The following is a 17,105-nucleotide window of genomic DNA, read 5'->3' on the forward strand; positions in this document are numbered from 1 at the left end:
ACTGCATGGATATGTTTGTAATAGGTTCATTGGGGTAAAAACCTGTAATTTTTAAAACTTGAACCTGTTATAAAGATATCCAAATTGGAAGGTGTCAAACATACAAGGTCTAACTAGAAGTTTCATAACATAACCATCGCTAAAGTCGCGAATAGCAAATTATACAACCAAATGTAAAGAGGGAGACATATGTCCCTAAAATGTATGTGACATAAAAATATTTAAGGGTCACAATATAATAAAGTCAATCTAGGCCCCAAGGTTACTTTGCTCGCTAGCTCGTCCATGTACCCCATATATGCATCATCTACCTGTCAATCGCATTTTATACAAATACGAATGCCACAGTCAGTGGGGATTAACTCCGAGTTCTCCCAGCCACGAAATGTCATAATTAATATAACATGTAAACATAAGAATATGAATACGAATCACACAATGCCTTAGCATATAGATGCTAGACAGTCGTGCTTATCATGTGAACAACAATATAACAACACATAGTCCTAGCATGTGAATACTAGACCGACTCATACTACACTATCATGTGAATCACATAACATCCAGGAATCCAAACTCTATCAACCATAGCCGGCTTGCATCTCACCTTCTATGATTCATAGAATCATCAAACAAGAAAAGACAATATATCTAGAGACAGGCATAAGTTCCTAGTACAGTCAATAGTCACTTTGTAACTCGAGTCTATACCACGAGGTAGGGAAGCTAGTATTTTGGCTCAGAGGTTAATATGAATAAAACATGGCCAAAACACCTAGTATCTTGGCTCAGAGGTTACATTTAAAACATGGCCAAGATACGACTCAACCCTAATCCTAGACTGCGCAGACCTAGAGAAATGCGGATAAAACCACCGCACCCAAGACTCATGATAAAACCACATGAGTACCCTAAGTAGTCCACCAAAGGGTTGGCTAGTACTTAAGCTGACCATCTCCTCACAAAATAGGCAGAAAGGTCATGCCCCAGCTTGGATATAAACCCACCAAGCCAGGAACACAAAGGCTATTAAGCTGTGAACATACACTCGTCAAAGACTATAATGGCCTATCTATGATGAAGGCCGAAATACTCACCTAGGACCTAAATAAAACCAATCTAGGTCCCAGCTTGAATACTTTAGCCCACACCACACAAGACAAGTAGGACACCCAATTAACCATAAGAGAGGCAAAGAGTCCAAACTTGCACACTCAAATGATCATACACACCCTAACATATGAAAGGTTACGCAAGAGCATATTCAGCTGACAATCCAACAAAATCTCCAATATCAATAATAATCCAAATTCCAGCTAACTGTTAATCTCATAATTCATGAGAACAAGCTAAAATGGCAACAAGGTAAGAAGACTCAAGTATAAGGCAACCAATTCATCCAACAACCAACATGTGAAATGATAATCACAAATATTAAGGCATCAACATAAAACATCCAAAAACAACCAATCTCACCTCAAAGACAAACCCTCGACCCGAGTCCCGCGACGGGTTATCGGTCAAATCGAGGCTGACCGGTTTAAACCTAGTTTGACCAAACTCGTTCGGTCAATCTGGCCCAGCTCAGAGTCTTGGCCTACTTTGGCCCAAATCACAAATTTTATCGCAATATTATTCTCATGCTATTTCCAATTTCTATCATGTGAAAAACGAAAGTAACACATTATCAATCACCTAAACACTTATCAAACAACAAACACAACATCAACTACTAATGTGACATTAATTCGTCGAGTAACTCGGAATAGTTACCTTACGCTAGAAAAAGGCAAATAACCCTTGAGAAAGCTTCTAAAACCCAAAATTACTCTTCATCTTCAACCACATATGAGTCACCTAAAATAATTATGTGAAGGGACGATATTAACGAATTATCGTTATATAAAATATGAGGCGGAAATTAATTTAATTATATTTTAAATAAACCAAACTAGCGTCAAAACAAGTTATAGACACGGCCCAAAAGTTATTTTGACAACCTCTACCCACGACTAAAAGGAGTCATTGAACGGTCCTACACCCGTCACCAAGAAATGGAAACGGGTTTAAAACGTTACTCCGCGCATCCCCAAAACAGAGGCCAAACACACACCAAAACAACCAGCTACTACTCCACTTAATGGGCCACCCAACATAAACAAAGGAAAGGAAGAAAGGGGAAAAACAGGGGTATGGGTACCCCGTGTCCAACCCAACACCACCCCGTTCAACTCTCTACTCCATCTCTCTCATTACTCCGTCCTACTCATTACTCCGTCTCATAATATAATACTCCATAGTAACCAGATATCGTATTCTCATCGTCGAACCTAAGCCAAGGACAAGGGGTGAGTGAACTCAAGGGATAAAACCGCGAAACAATATTTCCATCTCAATATCAATATCGATATTGTCAAGGGTTCAAAGAACCGTGCTCTACACTTAGAGTAAAAACTCTAAGCTACTCACCCACGAGTCAAGGGACAAAGGAATGACAACTTAAACACAATACGAAATTAACTAATGTCATCTCTAGAACAATCGATATCTCAACTCAAATGGCCCAAATAATAAGTTTCGGTAACAATTAATTTGATCCATCGTGGTATTCAATACCCACGGCTAAGTATACAATAATATAATGACTTTTGCTTTCTTTTTTATTACCAACAAACCAACCCATCAAACCAATAGATTATATCTGCCAACTCAATATTGCCGATCTAACCCAATAATTTCCAACCTAATTCAATCCATACATGTCAGCATACACCGTCTTAAATATACCACTTACTAGCTAGCATCCCAAATGATCCCTAGAGGTCAGTATACACCGTCTCAATCATCTCCACCTATCAGTATACACCGTCTCAACTATACAACTGACTAATTAACATCCATAAGGATCCCTATATATAATTATACACCGTCTCAATTATAAAACAGACTAACCAGCATTCGAAATAAACATATTTTTACAAGTAAAATCGAGTAACCTATAATTGTTACCTTTTTCCGATTGAACTAATCATTTATGACTAACAAATCTTATACAAGACCGTCTATCTTAGCATCTACAACCGTCTTATAATAAATAAAGATGAAAGTATAAATTGGGTTTGTAAAAATACATGACGAAAATGAATTTTACTTACAACGGATTGACAGGAACGATGGGAGCAGCAATATGGAACGAAAATCATTGATAACGGATGACAAACGGAGTGGCAGGATCAATTTAAAATCTGATAAAATTAAAACAGAACGAAAAGAAGAAAAAGGAAGGGAGAAGAAGAAATGATACGTGAGAAATGAGGGAGCAGCCAGCTAGCTAGCTATTTATTATACGTACGTTTCTTCATCGTTAAGAAATTTCGCTAGTTTTTAAAACCGTCTCGAGTTAATAAAATCGGTTTTAGTAAAAGTTTCAGTAATAAAACGGAATCAATAATAAATAAATTTAATGAGTGAAAATAAAATAAACTCAGCTAGTTAACGTAAATAATACAATATCAGCTTGAATCGGAATTATTAGCGATTTTTACAAAACTAACGGATATTAATAAAAATTGCTAATTTAGTGGAATAAGCTCAAAATAGCTAATTGGACGGTTTTGTTCCCAAAATCCATCTCGGGTTCATTTAAAACAACTTCCATAAGGACTCGTAAAGAAACGGAAATTATTAAATAAATAAACTCGAACTAACTTCAATAAACTCGAACTAACTTTAAATAAACTTATTAATGATTATTAAAATTAACGTATCGAATTATGATGAAATTAATTAATTAGCTAAGCATATATATATAAATCGTTAAATGATGTAATTAAATTCAAAATAGCAATTAAAAGAATTTTATCCAACTTAATAAAATACGGGGTGTTACAGCTAATGAGTGTGTTGATTACAATTTTAAAGATTCTTATCTTAAATAAGTTCGATCAATGGTCCGGTTCGCAGTCCATTCAGCTTGGTCCAGGACCGGACCGAAGACCAAAGTAGAGTAAATAGGTGGATCGTGGACCGACAAAATAAAATTCGGTCCGGTCTGGTCAATGGCAGACTACTGAGTGATGAACACCCCTAGTGCCTCTTTCACACAATCCATTATCCCTAAATAGTTTGAATAGCTTACCTGAAATTATCTGACCCAACTTGAAATAAAACAGCCTACGGGCCAGGCACGACAAAGCCTGTCGACATGGCATGACCCAAGCCCGGAGGATCAGGCCGTGATGATAGCCCAATTTATCGAGCTAGTATGCAGCCCAGCTCTGCCCATTGCCCAATAGTATGTAAAGATGACACACAATCGTGTTTCATGTAGTTCAAACATACCATTTGACTTTTGTAGACTGTAGAACCGTTTCATACAAGTCTTCCTTTCAATTGTATGTTGGAAATAGGAAAAATAAAAAAATGTTGAGATGAGAAATCCTTGTAGTACTAGACTACTAGTTGTCCACAAGTAGGTCTTGCTTAAGACGGTCTTTAAGCTAAGACCTCTCACAATTCTCTTTTCATTCTAATGATATTAAAATCAATTGTGAATATTTTTTAACTTTAGAACGTCTGAAACTGTTCTTTTGTCCAGCCCAAGTATTTTATAAGTCCACTTTAGAATTGTCTTATGAGAATAAAATGAGGTGTTGTTCTATAGTGGGCTTAGTTCCTCGGTGTATCTAAGAAGCCAAATCTTTGGCTGGTAGCTGATGTATAAAAAGAGCATTCCCTCTTTTTTTTGGCAGAGAGCTACAAGGTGTACACAGCACACAAAAACAAAAAGAAAACTTGCAGGTTTAGTTGAGCGTGCGCTCAATTGGTGCCATATCTTCTAACAAGAAACGGGTCTATTTTTTTTGGTCTTCTCACACACGGTTTGACACAAGACGGTGCTTGTCTTGGGCTAGTGTGTGGTTGGGTGGCAGGAGCAAGGTGATTTTTTGGTCGAGATTCTTATCTCGGGTTCAGTTAATCGAGGTCATTATAGTTCTTTGTATACGGTCTTGTATACGGATTTACACATTATTTAGGTGGTTTAATCTAGACCGTCTTACTAGTCAGTTGGTGGAATTTGTCAATTGTTCTAGGGTTTAGATTGGTATTCCTAACTTGTTGTGGGTTCTGAATTTGTGCGATTCGGAACGACAAATTGTACCGGTACTATTATTATAGTGGATTGTTCGATTGACTGTGGGTTTTACCTCCGGATTTGGAGGGTTTTGCCCTGGGTATTTACCCTATATTCTGTCTCGTTTTATTATTGTTTACGTTTTTCTACTTTTGGTCTTATATTGTCGATTGTGCTTCCGTTGCGTGTGGGTAATTGGTGCTAATTTCCCAACAAGTGGTATCAGAGCCACTTGGGCTCGGTCCAGTTGGCGGTTTAATTGACAATGACGTCAAATATGGGGTTTCAGTTTGGTGTACCAAAGTTTGACGGAAAAAGTAGCTTCACCCTCTGGCAAAGGAGGATGAAATACCTTCTGGTTCATCTTGGCTTGGCTAGAGCCTTGAAGGGGGTCAGTGGTAAATCAGAAAAGATGAGTGATGATGAATGGGAAGAGGTGTGTACTAAGTGTGCTAGTACCACAAGGTTGTGTATTTCAGATTCAGTCATTGTTAGGCCCAAAATCTGGATATGGGCTGACTTGGGACAACAGGCCTGGAAGCATTGCGGGATGCAGGATATCAGGGAGCCAGGGTGACAGCATGGGACATGGGCTTTGATCCGCATAAAGGAAGCATATGGGAGTTCAATCACTTACCATATCCAAGGAAGGAAAGTCCTATTCTGTATCAAATTAGGAATAACTTGAAGGGAAAGCAATAAACCCTAGCTAGCCAAGCTCCCCTATATAAATAACCTCAACGCAGAGGAGAAGGATCATCAGAAAATACGAGATCTACACCCTAACATTCATAAGCAAATGTACGAACTGTATTTCCTCCCGAATTATAGTGAAAATATTGGTGGGATTCCGTCTCCCCCCGCGGTTGTTTCCCACATCGGGTTTTCCGCGTCACCAAAATCGTTTGTGTTCTTTATTTACATTGCACATACAGGTTAACATATAAAAATCGATCAAATCGCAATACAGACCTAACGCTAAGACCACTTTAACCCTAAATTGGTAGAAATTTACCAAAACAGTTTGGCGCCCACCGTGGGGCATAGTGGTCGTCTTCGTTAGCCAGTCTACCCAGCAAGCATAACATGTCCAGACATAAAGAGATCAACTCAGGCAGCACCAGCGGTGCCCCATCAACGCAGGTACCACCCCCCTCTACAGCGACACAGGCACCATCTCCCTCGGCAGCAGCGGCAGTACGTACAACTTCGGTTCAGACCACCATTGCTGCTCAGATACCAGCAGTCAAGCAAAGTCAAAGTTCCCAGGCAGCAGCAAGCCCACCTTCGGGGAGGATCCAGACTAGAGATCCAGGAGTCGTTCAGGTACGGCAGGGAGTCACACAGTCTGAAAGAGGAACACCATCTAGGCAACAGGCTCAGGCCCCTCCGAGTCCCACCAGCATCATGATAAGCGGGTTGGACATATTAGCCAGGACAATCAGGACTATGCAGAGATAAAATAGAAGCATGAGATCCCAGATGGAAGAGGACAACAATCTCCTCCGGGCACAGATAAATGAGTTGAGGAGCCAGGCCGCTAGTTCGGCTCCTTGGATGCAAGAAGACAGATCTGGGAGGCCAGCAGGAGAAACTGGGGATCGAAGGCAGACACGGGTATTACCACGCGAAGTAGCACTCAGGCTGGACATGGACACAACACCACAGCCAAGAGGAGGACTGGTCCCAACAGGACTGGGGGCATTAACACCAGATGAGGAGCCAGCACGTCAAGAGCCTACACCCACATCAGACGCAGGGGGACATCAGAGGAGTAGGGCTGCAGTTGCAATCCCAATGACCAGGACGCCAGCCACGAATCAAGTTGAATATACCTGGGGAGGCACCCCGGCGGCAGCAGCGTCGCAGATACGCCAAACAGCAGTCTTAGAACAGAAAAACTTCGCACGAGGAGCAGAACATCAGTCACAGGAACATCAGCGACCCACCGGAAGAGAGACATACATAGAACAGCAGTACCAGGAACTACGGACCCTCCTTCGGAGGGTCCCAGGAATGCCTCTGCCTATGGAGATGGCTGCATCAGAAAGCTACGCTGACTCACCATTTACTGACGATATAGCCACCGTGTCCTTACCAAAAGGATTTAGCGTCCCAACGATGAATCTCTTCGATGGAACCACAGACCCTTGCGATCACATTAGTCAATTCAAGCAGAAAATGATGGTTACCACCGCCACGGGAACCTCGAAAGAGGCATGTATGTGTAAAGGATTTGGCTCAACCCTAACCGGAGCAGCATTACAGTGGTTCGTCGGCCTGCCTAATAGGACCATATCTTCATTCGCCGATTTGGTCAATGCGTTCAATCAGCAGTTCTCCAGCAGCAGGAGAACACCCAAGCAGCCAAGTGATCTATACAGGATCGTTCAGGAGATAGGTGAATCAATCAAAGATTACGTCACCAGGTTCAATGTAGAAAAAGTCTCCATACGAGGCTACGATATGTCCACTGCCATCAACGCCTTCAGGCAGGGCCTGGATAAGGAATCAAACCTCTACAAAGAATTAACGATGTATCCTTGTGAGAGATTCGAAGAAGTCCAGCAGAGAGCTACAGCAGCATTAAAGTTAGAAGAAGACATACAAGCTCGAAAGGGAGTAACAAACTTCGACAAGCCAAACAGGAAATTCACAACAGAAAAGAAAGACGAACGAGTTAAGCCATACAGCATACCCAATATCAGCAGAATAGCAGAAAAAACTCAGCAAATTGATGACTCTCCGCATCCTCCTAAGCTATTAGAGTACGGATTCAACACGGGAATGGAAGGGTTGCTGAAAGCACTCAAAAGCCTGGGTGATCAGGTGAGGTGGCCAAAGCTGTAGGTTATTATCCGTATAATACCCTTTAATTGTAGGATTATAACGCAAAATTTATATGTAGATTATAGTCATGAAACGAAATAAACAATGAAAACGATAAAAATTATAGAAATAACCTTCGGTCCTAGTGCAATAAGGCAATGAGAGATTAAAGCAAATCTCCTCCTAAACGATGCACCCAAGATGTCCGAGTAATGCCCTTGTGCTAGAGACAATCCCCTAATTTACTTGCAATATCGAGGGGATAGGTTTTGTGAGTTGTGGTGGATGTGAGATCCGGAATTTTGGGAGGCACAATTCCCAAAAACCCTAGAATTTTTACAAGTGAAAGATTAGGTTAGAAGGGAGGAGAAACCCTCCCTTTTGTTCTCTTCACTCGGCAAAACCGAGACCCACCAAGGGAAGTGGGCTTCCACTTCCTCTTGGTTTTAACTCGCGGTCCGGTTCGTTAAATTCTAATTGTATATTACGCGGTCTGATTATAAACAGTTATCGGTTATCGGAAATTAAGGCATCAACTAATAATACGGGTTAGTTGAATTATTAATACATGTCCGACAAAACAGTATTGTATAATTATATTCAATACACATTTAATTAAATATAAAACGTTTATATTTAAATATACGAATTAACTGGTTAATTCGCCTTTAGCCCATGATATTTAATCCGTATTAAATATAAAATCTCAACATCACATTTTGACTAATTTATTAGTCAAATAACTCAGACTAACTGGTTAGTCAAATTTGGCATCTACATGACTGTATTTTCATACCGTCACATCACTCAAGACGTATCCTATAGGTGTGACTTTTAGGGACCAGTTGATCACCGCCATCTGTATGACAATAACGTCAAACTTATCTAGCAAGCCAACCGTTATTGATAAACGTGGATCAACTGATTATGATACAAAGTATACCCTTTGACCCTTTTAGAGGTTTATAAGTCCTTGCACTAACTGTTAAGGACACTAACCCCAACAAAAGCCTCCCACTCAGGATCGACCCAACGACGACAGAGACAGCAGCAAGAGATACGAATGGCATCAGGACATAGGTCACAGGACAGAAGACTGCTACAGGTTGCGAAGGAAAGTAAAATTACAGGTACGCAAGGGAAACTTGGACCACCTGTTATCACGTGGGGGCAAGCAGGACAGGAGGGAAACAGCAAATCAAGTGCTTCCTTCTGCTCCACCCATATGCACGAAAATTATTAACGTGATAACAGGCGGATCCGAGCTATCAGGTTTGACATATTCTGCCGCTAAGAGGAAAGCCACCGGAAGTAAAGGGGATCATCCAGAAACTTCATACAGGGTAAGCCAGAATAATTTGCCTCCGATAACTTTCGACGAGGCTGACATAGAAAGCGGTGCAGAGCAACATGACGATGCCCTAACTATAACGTTATTCATTGGCAATTGCACCGTATGAAAAGCATTAGTGAATACAGGAAGCTCTGTGAATCTCATCATGCTCGAAACCCTCAAAACCATGGGTTTTGATAAAGAGAACCTGATGAAGAAGTCTGTGCCCCTAGTAGGATTCAGTGGTGAAACTGCGCATTCAGTGGGTGAGATAACTATCCCAACATATATTGAAGGAGTTAATAAACTAGTGAGATACCTAGTCATTGAGGGTCCAACCACCTACAACGTGATATTAGGAAGACCATGGCTGCATCAGATGAAGGCAGTGCCCTCAACGTATCACCAATGTCTCAAGTTCCCAACGCCATGGGGTACGGTCACAGTAAAAGGAGATCGAGAGGAATCCAGAAACTGTTATGCCCAAGCCCTCAGGGCTACAACCAAGCTCCCCTCATAGCAATTACAGGACCGGGGCACCTCGACAGGATACAAGGAGCCTCCCTCAGAGGAACTGGACCAGATACAGCTGGACGAGGAGCACCCAAATAGGACAGTGCTGATTGGGGCAACTTGCAGTGAAGAGCTGCGCAGCCGGCTGATTCAATTTCTGAAAACTAACATGGACTGCTTTGCTTGGTCCCACAATGATATGGTAGGTATAGACCCATCCGTTATTTCACATAAGCTAAGCTTGAACCCAAGCTGCACCCCGGTACAGCAGAAGAGGAAAATTTGCGGCTGAACGAAATGAAGTCATTAACAAAGAAGTAGACAGTCTCCTGGCAGCAGATAAAATTAGGGAAGTTAGCTACCCTGAATGGCTTTCTAATGTGGTAGTTGTGCCCAAGAAGAACGGGAAATGGAGGGTGTGCGTGGACTTCACAAATTTAAACAAGGCTTGTCCCAAGGACCCATTTCCACTACCACATATTGATGCAATGGTGGACGCTACTGCGGGACACGATGTACTCACTTTCCTCGATGCCTGGAGCGGTTATAAACAGATCAAGATGCATCCACAAGATCAAGAGAAAACGGCATTCATGTCGGAAAGAGGCATGTATTGTTACAAGGTCATGCCCTTTGGCCTAAAGAACGCAGGGTCCACTAATCAACGGTTGGTAAATAAAATGTTCAAGCAGCAAATAGGAAAGACCATGGAAGTATACATAGACGACATGGTGGTGAAGTCCAAAAAAGCAGAAATGCACATGGAGCACTTGGCAGACACCTTCCACACGTTAAGAGAGTTTAAAATGAAACTCAATCCATCCAAGTGCTCGTTTGGGGTATCTTCAGGAAAATTCTTAGGGTATATGATGACCCAGAGGGGAATTGAAGCAAGCAAAGAACAGATAAGAGCAATACTCCAGCTGGAATCACCCCAGAAGCCAAAGGACATGCAAAGACTGGCAGGGAAGGTGGCGGCCCTAAACAGGTTCATATCAAGAGTCTCGGATAGGTGCAAGCTGTTCTATGATATATTGAGGAAGAGTCAGAAATTCGGATGGACTGAAGGACATGAGAAAGCATTCGCAGAACTCAAAAGCTACCTAAGCACGCCACCACTACTCGCAAAACCAGAGCATGGGGAGCCACTATTCTTGTACCTGTCAGTCACGGAAGCAGCTGTAAGCGCGGTCTTGGTCAAAGAACAGGAAGGAGTGCAGCATCCCGTATATTACATTAGCAAGTCTCTGCTTCCTGCAGAGACCAGGTACACTTCCTTTGAAAAACTAGCATTTGCTTTGGTTACTGCTTCCTATAAACTGCGGCCGTACTTTGAATCTCACACCATCCATGTAATAACCAATTACCCGTTAAAAACTATTATGAAGAAACCAAAACTTTCGTGCAGAATGACTAAATGGTCAGTACATCTTAGTGGTTATGACTTGCAATTCGATCCTAGAACGGCAATAAAATCCCAAGCCCTAGCAGATTTCGTCTCTGACTTCTGCCCTGCCACCCGTGGGGAGGCAGAAGAGGGAATGCTGGCGATAACAGGGAGTTAGGATGGTGAGATATGGACCCTATACATTGATGGAGCCTCAAATGCAAGAGGGGCTGGTGTGGGTTTGGTCCTTCGGTCTCCTAAAGGGGATATGATAGTACAAGCTATTAGGTGTGAGTTCAAGGCAACCGACAACGAAGCCGAGTATGAAGCCCTTATACTTGGGATGCGGATGGCGTCAGGGCTCAAGGTAAGGAACCTGAGGGTATACAGTGACTCCTTACTTGTGGTAAATCATGTAAACAACAAATATGTAGCACGTGATTCAAAGATGATAGCCTACTTGAAGATAGCCACAGAGCAAAAGTCAAAGTTTAGAACATTCAAGATAACTCAGGTGCCGCGGGAGCAGAACATGGAAGCAGACGCCCTGGCCACGTTAGGATCCACCTTCCAGCCCGCAGAACTATCAAACATACCGATTACCCATGTGTTGATCCCAGCCATCCAGAGGGAGCCAGATCAGAATCTGCTGAAAGAGGATGTACACATGCAGTGTGCACAGGGAGCCAGGACGCTGGTTTCCACAGTAGGACAGCAGGATGCAGATTGGAGGGTTCCATACCTAAATTGGTTAAGGGATGGGATACTCCCTGAAGACAGAAAGGAAGCACAGAGTTTCAGAATAAAAGCTTCCAGGTATATCATGATTTATAATATTCTCTTCAAAAAGTCATTGGCAGGACCATGCCTCAGGTGCTTAAGCAAAGAGGAAATAGAAACAATACTGCAAGATGTGCACAGCGGAGAATGCGGGAACCATGCTGGAGGGCGGAGTATGTCAAACAAAATCTTGAGACAGGGGTATTTATGGCCCACCATGCGCGCAGACGCCGTAAATCATGCAAAACGCTGTGAGTCATGTCAAAAGGCGGCTCCAGCAATCCACCAGCCAGCAGAACCAATGCATCCGATTATCTCTCCATGGCCATTCATGATGTGGGGCATGGACATAGTGGGTAAGCTGCCCAGGGCTCCAGGAAACAGAGTATATATGCTAGTTATGACCGACTACTTCTCAAAGTGGATTGAAGCAGAGGCAATGACAGAGGTAAAAGAACAGCATGTGATCTCTTTCATCAAACGCAACATCATAAGCAGATTTGGGATACCATCCGAAATCATATGTGACAATGGGTCCCAGTTCATATCGGATAACACCGAGGGCTTCTGTGCACGGTGGAACATAACGCTAAGGAAATCAACCCCCAGATATCCACAAACCAATGGCCAAGCCGAATCCAGCAACAAGATCATTGTGGAGAACCTTAGGAAACGGCTGGAAGAGCTAGGGGGAAAATGGGCTGATGAACTACCATTGGTACTCTGGTCAGACAGAACAACGCCGAAAATGGCAACAGGCCAAACTCCGTTTAGCCTTGTATACGGAGCAGAGGCAGTAATACCCTCAGAAGTTCTGGTAACCACGCACAGATACGGCTGTCAGACGGCAGAGCAAAACAAGATCGAAATGGCTAGGAGCCTGGATACAGTTGATGAGCTGCGAGAAAGCGCTTACATACGTATGGCATCGTATAAGCAGTCCGTAGCAAGGACATATAACAACAATGTCAAAATCAGGACCCTTGAAGTAGGGGACCTCGTACTCAGAAGGGTATTCGAAAATACCAAGAACCACAAAGCAGGCAAGTTTGCCTACAAATGGGAAGGGCCATATTAGGTCGAAAGCGTTATCAAGAATGGGGCATACATGTTGATGACCATGCACGGTCAAATCCTGGAACATCTGTCACTTGAAACGGTACTTTGTCTGACAAAGTGCCAAAACTTTAGTGTACAAAGGACCTTTCAAAAGTCCGTGAAGCAAAAAAAAAAAGGGTGGGGGTTAGTATATGCTTTAGGTGTCGGTGTGTTTCAAAAAAAATTTTCCTTTTGTCTTCCTTAGTTTTTCTTTAATCAAATAGAGTCGCTTTTAAACCAAGTAGTCCAGGCTGTGGCTTCCTGGATCCAGGTGTTGCCCTGGAACACCATGAGATAGCACCAAGTAATTTGCACTACTTTGGACTTTATAATGCTTCTACGAAGAAAGGCTTTGATACTAATGTTGGTTACTTGTCAGATGAGGAACACTTTAAGGGTCCAGCCCCTGCCATGTGAGGCTACGAAGACGTTTATCTTAAGTCAAGCCACATGGAGAGCATACGCCGAGGTAGCGCGCAGGGTACGGCATACTAAGACAACCCATAGCTTAACGTTAACTCAGTAATCCCATAGCTATGTCGTAGATCAAAGGTGCACGCACGGATTTCAAACGTCTGGAACCACAAGGAACGCAATATTCCTTGTTAGTCATAAACATTCAATGAAGGTACGCTCTAATCAGCTAACCCTAGTGATAAGATATTTTACGTCATGTGTAAAATATGTTATCAAAAGTCTGTCACCAGGAACAAGAGCTGTGCACCTGGAGCCAGGTCAGCGCCCTAGGTATACCTATGTGGAATCAAAACTCCAGAAATCAATGGTAAAAACGCAAGTATAACAAAAGCAGGGCCAAAAACCTAGGCCCAGAACTACTTTAAGTTAAGGCACCTGCTACCCTTAGCAGGCGCCATCAGAAGTTTAAAGCCTGCATACCAGCAGGCACAAAACGAGCCAAAAAAAAAAAGAGTTTTTTACAAACTTCCACCACACAGGGCCAAGTCCCTAGATAATTTGAATTAAAATTTAAGAGAGGTCAATCCTCTTGACAACTGCATCCTGACCATTGCTCTGCTCCCCATGCTCTGTCTGCTTCTCTGATGCAGGTGCCTGAACAGCCTCAGGAGTTGCAGTGGCACCATCACCAGTCTCCCCCGCCAGGATCTCCTCCACAGTCCCAGAGATGGTTCCAGAGATATCCATGGCTGTGACATCAGGCTCTGGGTTAGCAGCTTCAGCTTCAGGAGGAAACAGGGCGCTCAGGTCCATGCCATTGGGAAATGCGCGGGCAAACTCGGCCAGCTCCTCCTCCAGGTTCCAGGATGTGTGCCTCTCCTCAGTATAAGCACGGATGCAGTCAATCCGCCCCTCAAAAGCAGTGTAGGCTCCCACATTCTTGGCTAGCTCAGCCATCTCTTCAGCACGGGCCTCCGCCTTTGTCAGCCCAGAAGTCAGAACGCAGTTAGCTTCCTGCGTCCTCGCCAGCTGGTCTTTAGCAGCCTCCTTCTCTTTTAGAGCCACATGGAGCTGTTCCCTCAGTTTGGCGCAGGTAGCTGTGAGCTCCTTATTCTTCCCCACTGAAGCCAGACACTCAACCTTGGCTCTCTGCAACATCTTGCGAAGATAGAGAGATGATTGAAGAGCCTGCAATAAGAAAACCGAGAGTCAGGAAAGCACAGGGGCAAAGATAGAAAGGAGACAGTGAGAGAAGACTCACAAGGAAGCAGTGTTCAGCAGCCAGGTCAGTCATCTCCTGGGGGGCAATCGAGTCAAATGCCTTAGAGCAAGCCGGAGTCAGGAACCTTTCCAGCGCAGGCCAGTAGTTGGCCTGATCAGCATCCCCAAAGTCAGCAGGAAGGCGCAGCAGCAGCTCGTCAGCATGAACAAGGGACCCAGGCGCACGCGATATTGGGGTCACTTCAATAGGCTCTGGAGCAGGCCTAGAGGAGGATCTCCTTCTTAAGGAGGCAGGGGAGTTAGAGGAATCAGCAGTTCTTTTCCTGGCATGGCGCATCAGGATCTCAGAGGCAGACGGTCTAGCACTTCCTACAGTGGCACAAGAACGCAAGGGATCAGAATAAAGAACCAATGGGTTAGGAGGTTCCTAAAGATTGAAGGGTATTTACCAGAAGACATGGTTTCTTCAGTAGCGGAGTCGGCTAAGCCAGAGAGCAGAAGGGGAAACAGTCTACGGTCTTCAGGGATGGAAAAGAGCTTGGCAACAGAAGTATCCTCGTCCTCGGATTTCTCAGGGTTCTTGAGTTCTGGATCAGATCAAAGAGTAAGAAAAGTAAGTGACAAGAACAATCAAGAATGGACATGCAAAATATACTTACTCTTAGCGAAAATCCAGTGCTCGAACAAGTAATCAGCGTGGATGGGGAGAGAATCAAGCTTGACATAGAAAAAAATCCTCATACCACCCATCGTCCTTCCCTTTAGCAGCCGACTGTAGGAAGTTTTCAGTCTTCTCCACGGCCCTGAAAGTATATTGGCCATGCCCCAATGACCGACACTCAAACCTATGGGCTAGATCTGATAACCCAATTTCAGCGCCCATGTTGTTGTTCAGAGCAACGGTGGACAAGAGGATTCTCCATGCATAAGGGGCAATTTGGGCCATGGGTAGGGAGTTCAGACGGATGAACTCTTGAATCATCAAGGGAAAAGGGAATCTAAGGCCAAGGGCGAAGGGATAAGTGTATAAGCAGATCCACCCCGCACGAAAGGCGTCTGCTTTCTGACCAGGTTTGGGGATGAGGATCACCACATCATCACCCAATCCAAGCAGGGCTTTAATCCTAGGGATATCCTCTTGGGTTAGGTGGGAGTCGCCGGAATGCGGTCTTTTGAGAACTCCCTGTGAAGGGAAGTCATCGTTTTCGAGGTCGATGGTGGTGGAGGAGGATGATGTTAAACGGGTCTTTGCCATGATAAATAAGGAGAGAGAAGCAGAAGTACCTGAGAAGACGGGAGGAGGCGGCGCAGACAGTGAAAGGACGTTGAAAAAGAGGGATTTGGGGAGACGGAAATTTGAAGATTTTGAGAAAAATGAAATGATGATGAAAGAGGAAAAGGCGGACGGGTGAGATTAAATAGGAGAAGGTAGTTGGGGTTTTGAAAAATGTGAATTGAAATGGAGTATGCGAGAAGTCACTCAATGATACACTACAATTTCCCGCTCAAATAATTAGGGTTGCATTTTCGCGGAAAATTGGGGGCAAACTGTTAGGCCCAAAATCTGGATATGGGCTGACTTGGGACAGCAGGCCTGGAAGCATTGCGGGATGCAGGATATCAGGGAGCCAGGGTGACAACATCAGCAGGCAGCGTGGGACATGGACTTTGATCCGCATAAAGGAAGCATATGGGAGTTCAATCACTTACCATATCCAAGGAAGGAAAGTCCTATTCTGTATCAAATTAGGAATAACTTGAAGGGAAAGCAAGAAACCCTAGCTAGCCAAGCTCCCCTATATAAAGAACCTCAACGAAAAGGAGAAGGATCATCGGAAAATACGAGAACTACACCCTAACATTCATAAGAAAACGTATGAACTGTATTTCCTCCCGAATTATAGTGAAAATATTGGTGGGATTCCGTCTCCCCCCGCGGTTGTTTCCCACATCGGGTTTTCCGCGTCACCAAAATCGTTTGTGTTCTTTATTTACATTGCACATACAGGTTAACATACAACAATCGATCAAATCGCAATACAGACCTAACGCTAAGACCACTTTAACCCTAAATTGGTAGAAATTTACCAAAACAGTCATTAATTGCGTTCTTGATGAAGACTCTCCATCGGCGATATGGGAAAAATTGGAAAAGTTGTATATGGCTAAAAGCTTGACCAATAAGTTGCTTTTGAAGCGGCGATTGTATTGGTTGGGGATGGATGAGGATGGAAATCTTATTGGGCATATGAATATGTTTAATGGACTCTTAGATGAGTTGAACAAAATCGAGGTAAAGTTGGAGGAGGGAGACAAAACATTGTTACTCCTTAATTCTCTCCCAGATACATATGAAAATTATGTGGATACAATCTTGTGCGGGAAGGATACCA

This window comes from Silene latifolia, chromosome 1 (genome assembly GCF_048544455.1).
Source record: "Silene latifolia isolate original U9 population chromosome 1, ASM4854445v1, whole genome shotgun sequence".
In the NCBI taxonomy this organism is placed as follows: Eukaryota; Viridiplantae; Streptophyta; class Magnoliopsida; order Caryophyllales; family Caryophyllaceae; genus Silene; species Silene latifolia.